Below are 5,486 nucleotides of genomic sequence, written 5' to 3' on the forward strand. Positions count from 1 at the left end.
ATTTAATATCTATCATGTATTAAACTTTAGAAACTAATATGTTATGCTATAACCTTGAGAAAAATCAGCAGATATTATGTTCAGCTTTGAAGAAGAATTGTTGAAGTTTGTGAAACTATGTTCCCAAGAATAGAAAAAGACCAAGGACACACAGCAAAGCAAAACGTTCTTTACAGATAAAACCCAAGAACTTAAAGCTGGGGGCAGCACAAGAATATTGGCAGAAAACCTGGAAAGAGATAATGCAGAAAGCAGAAAGAATTGTTTGAAGTTTGATGTAAAACTGCAATATATATATTTGTTGATTGAATTACTTTCATAATCTACTGTCTTATAATAGGTTGTTAAGCATCTATACCCCTAAACTTGTATGTATAAATAAATCTCAGATTGGAACTGCTCAGCATTATATCATACAGGTGTTGAGTGTTTTTCTGTTCCCCAGTCGATCTGACATTGAAGGTGTTAAATATGATTTTTTGTTAAGGCCTCATAAGGCCTTTGTTCAGCCATTTTATTGTAACTTGTATAGAAATATTATTTGCTAGAAGAGATTATTCATTTTTCTGTTAACTTGCAGTTTTGCAATATGTGAGCCTATGGCCTTGAAGTTGAACTAATAGGGAACACCTGAAGAATGTAACCAGTTATGAAAACAATAATGAGCTTCATATCCAGCTGGTAGTATGGGAACTGTATCCATGGTGTTGCACATAGCATATCTCCAACTCCCCTTGAGATAAGAAATAATAGGCTCATCTGTCCTTAGAAGGGGGAGAAAAGTAAACACCTCAAGAATACGTGAGAAAGTTAATCAGTAGCGCTTCTCATAAACTAGTGGTATAAACTATTGTATGCATATGACGTAGGATTCATTTATTCAGTAGCCTATAAAAACCTGTATCTTTGTATCAATAAACTAGAGAATATTCCTTGTATACAGAACTTGGTCTGTGTCAATTCTCTCCAGCTGATTGAAGCGCTTCCAGATATACTTGACACCACAGGCAGACTTGGGTCAGAATTTTAGATCTAACAACTTGGAGGTCGCCACAGAGATTCGCTGTCCAGCAGGCTACAAGACAGACAACGGAGGTTTCCCAGCACATTGAACCCCAACATCCGCGGTCAGTAGATTTCTACTCGTTGGTCTTCCTAGTCTGGGTCACCTCATGTCTGTCTGAGGCACCTGACACGCGAATTTGTGAGTCTCAAGTATCATCTGATTAATATAATACAGTATTAACCCAATTTGTTTACTGTAATTGTATTGTTGATTAGATTTTTGAAAGATGATTGAATTTTGAGTGCATGTGTTTGTACCTATGTATGATGTATAAAGCATAAAAGTCACATAAGACATTGATCAAAGAAGCATGTAATGGAATAGAGGGATTTAGAGAGTTATTGTTTTGAACATTGAGTGAACATTTTAGACACCATCCCCAGAGGTATATCAAAGAAGGGAGATTCTGTAATCTGCCCAAATTGTGTAAGAGAGATTTCCAAAAGACCTTCGTCCCAGATACTGTCAAAGAAGCTATTTAGCACGGACATCCAGTACAAGGAGTCCACAGAACGGGACGTCCAGTGCAAGGACAACCCACAGAAACTAGATAAGAGTCCCGATTTGGACTCAACAGAATACTGTCAATACGAGTAATATAGATAGTAAACAAATGACAGCAGCTCCCTCATAGATATGATGCACAAAGACTTAAGGAAATGGGGGAGTAGAAGGTCTGCAGGGAATTTTTCAAGAAAGCGGGGATAGCCAAAGATATGTGTGGATGGAGAAACAAAGGTGTTGCAAGTGGTAATGTGACAAGAACAAAGGGGTATTGAGATCAAACCCCAAGAGATTGTTTGAGGTGGCACAGGAAAGTTAAGAGATCTGAAAAGTCGAAATATATGTGGATATGCTAAATGCATCGGAAGCTGAATAATGAATCAAGTAGGTTGTATATTATAAATGTATGTTTGATCCTGTGCAGCTGAATAAGTGAAATGTGCCCCTCCCTTATTCTGTGTAAATGATTTCAGTGTGTTGAGATAAGAAGCACACTGTTTTTTGTTTTTTGACAATGTATGTAAAATTGAAAAAATGTGTCCGGAGTGCTGATTGATGATAACATGTTGAAGCTAACTTGTATTTAGTGTAATGCTGGGACTTGTAGTTCCACAGCAGTAGGCTGGAAGATGTCAGTTAAGTTTTCTTTCTCTGTATGTGAGTTTTGTCTCCGTCTTACTGCGTGTGAGAGAGATCCGTGATAATTCACATTGTTTGTTCTCTGTCTTAGTGCTCTATAAGGGAGATGTTTGATTTACTTTAAATCACAATGTTTGTCTGTCTTGTCCGTTTTTTACAAGAGACATGTTTCAAGGTTGAAAAAGTTGTACATTCATTGCTTAATGATAAGCTTTTAAAAAGATACAAAAGAAGTTTTAAAATGTTTGGTCCGATTGCACGGACAAGATTGTAAATAATGTACATTATCACTATAATTACTAGTGTCAGAACAAAGTTGGCTGGGATCCAACAAGCCGTTTCTGTATTTAAACAAAGTAATTTTGTTTTTGAAGTTGAGAAAAATAGCTTTCTCTTTAATGAAGTTGAGAATTGTGGGAGTGAGCTTACATGCAGACATTAAAATCTGTTTTTATCTGTGTTAAAATGGCGCTGATGAATGTTCTCAGAAATCAGGAGGGTTTGTTATGCCTTTAAAGAAATGTTACGAGATAAAATGTCGTCTGTGAGCGAGACTTAAGTGAATATATTTTTACTTTGAACACGAAAATCACAGAATCTAGAAATATGTGTGAATATTTGGTCACGGGAGAGAGATTTTGTTGAGAAAATGTTGAATGATTTACAGACACAATGTATTGTGTCTAACGAGAGTACTCTGATTTATGAGACAGTGCTGCTTTTAAAATGGTTGAATACTTGGAACCAAGATTCCAGATTGAATGTTTCTAAACCCGGAAATTTAATTAGTGTCATTTAAAAGGGCTGTACTAAGAGATGATAAGAAAGGAGTGGCTTTGAACACTCGCCCAGGTCTCGTCACTTTGACATTCTCTATTTGTGAAATTAGGGACTGCCCCTTTGAGGAAATCAAGGCATGGAACGCATAGCGTCACAGTTAAGCTTTTAGCAGCTGTTCACTGGTTACCTGATAACAGTATACACGCATGTTACAGTTACAGTAATTCCTAGTAAATAAATGTTAATCTCTATGCAAAAGTTTTTTTTATTCACAGGTCTCCAGCTGCAAAGACCCATTAGGCAATCCAGATTGCATTGATTTAACTTCCAATGCACCATCTTTGCACCACAACAAACATAAGTATAAACTAATGAAGGATTTAAATAACGTAAACTCTTCTGAGTAATGATTACCTTGTTTTGGAAAGAGATATTAGAGTTTATGTGCTATTCGCATAGCAAATGCATGAACTAGGTGGTTTTTCTGTATGTGCAGAAAGCAAAAGGTTTTTATTTGTATCCTCATTACAGTTTTGAGTAAATCAGTGTTTGTAAAGACATTTACTGCCCTTATTTACTGTGCTATAATTGTCATATACTGTAAATAATTCTTTTTATTGTGGGTATGGTAATGCATTGATGGGAATTCTATATTTTTACAGAAATGAAAAAGATTTAAGACTTTAAGAGCAATTGTATGTGCTCCTGCATTAGCACTTCTGGATCATAGCAAGCCATTTATACTCTCCTCTGAGCAGAACCAAATGTTTAACCAATTTTAAGCTGAAATAACTTCAGCGCCAGCACTGGCTTTGCCAGATTATGACAAGCCTTTCACATTATTTTGTTATGAAGTCAGTGCACATGTACAAGGAGTACTGACACAAATACATGGTCGCAAGCTAAGGTCACTTGCATACTACTCTGCTTTAGTGCTTGAAAAGAGTATAGATATTGTGCTAGGACACCCAGTTACCTTAACGGTATCGTACGTTGTGACAGAAACCAAGCACAAGCAAAACATTTGTTACCGGCCAGATTTACTAAGTATGAAGATATACAGCACAAAGGACATTCCCTCCTATTGTGAAATGAGTGACATATAACACTTGCCGAGCGCACTGTGTATTTTCTTCCTCCCTTTCCTTTTTTATTAGAAGACAAAAAAAAAAAAAGGAAGCACAAGAGGCCCCAGAGCCTCTCATGTTCACAGATATATGTTAAGACCTTCAGACAAGGGGAATCTGAGTAAACTGTATTTTAAGTTTTTTAAAGGTCCAAGGGAGACCAGAGAGGGGAGTTCATTGATATTAGCAGGAGGAATATAGATTGCACGTTATTTTCCTTTGCTGTGCGCTGTAGATGTGTACTAGACTAGAAAGGAAAGCCAAGTTTGGAAGAACCAGACTCAGGCCCATAGTAATGTATAGATCATTATACATAATTAGAAAATTCTAATATGAAAGTTTAACCCAACCAAATAAAGAAAAGAGCAACCCATGACTACAGGGGTTTACACCCAATGCAGGAATGTGTTTGTGAGTATTGTGGCCCAACACATTATTATATACACTAATAGAACTGATGATGTGGCTTATTAACAGGTTATTTAAGCTAAGTGTTTCTCTTCCAGAAGAATTAAAGTTACCACATCTGTCTTAACCGTTGTACTGTACACTCCATCTAATGAGTGTAAACTTTGTGGAACTCAGAAACCAAGAACCTTTTCCTTGGATTCCACATGCTCCTTACTGAAGCCTATCCTAATGAAGTAGCACTGCTTACTCCCAGTAACGTTACACTTAAGCAGTGCACAATGTTGAATCCTGCTGCCTTATTGCAGCAAGTTTCAAAAGATGGGAGAAGTACCTGTATATATTGGGGTTACCCTAGGGATTTGGGGGAATTCCATTCCAGCTTGAACAGAAAGAAAGGAAAAAAAAAAAATGCAAACAAAATTTTTCTGAACATGATTGCATAGAACTAATGAAACAAGAATCTCTGGTTTTATCTCACATTAAAGATAAACCATTACCAGATGCAGACATCACTCTTTTTGTAGATGGTTCACACTATTACATAAATCCTGTCCCTTATACAGGGTGTGCTGTAACCACACACACAGAAATAGTGATTCAACAGACTCTACCGAGTCACATCAGCAAAAGAAGCTGAACTAAAGGCCCTGACACTTGCATGCATATATGCAAAAGGACAAAGAGTAAATATTTACACTGATTCAAGTTATGCATTTGTAATTGCGCATGATTATGGCCCTGTATGGAAAAGTAGGGACCTTATGGGTTCAGCAAGCAAACCAGTCAATATGATGAACATACCAGGGCACTGTTCACTGCATTCCAGCTGTCCTCCAAACAGTGATGAAGGTGAAGACACACACAGAGATACTACCCCCGAAGCTAAGTGAAATAGACCAGGCCGCACGAGAAGCCGCCATAGCCCCAGTACCCCAAGGGGAGTCTATTTACATGGTGAC

General features: G+C 37.2%; 1 long non-coding RNA gene across 1 annotated transcript; it reads left to right on the plus strand.

Moving 5' to 3' along the window:
• Window positions 1-462: 462 nt before the first annotated feature.
• LOC142143779 (uncharacterized) lies at window positions 463-5,000 on the plus strand. Its single transcript, XR_012689575.1, has 2 exons — window positions 463-3,896; window positions 4,609-5,000. It is a non-coding gene; the product is annotated as an uncharacterized LOC142143779 (long non-coding RNA).
• The last annotated feature ends 486 nt before the right edge of the window (window positions 5,001-5,486 follow it).

This window comes from Mixophyes fleayi, chromosome 3 (genome assembly GCF_038048845.1).
Source record: "Mixophyes fleayi isolate aMixFle1 chromosome 3, aMixFle1.hap1, whole genome shotgun sequence".
NCBI classification, from domain to species: Eukaryota; Metazoa; Chordata; class Amphibia; order Anura; family Limnodynastidae; genus Mixophyes; species Mixophyes fleayi.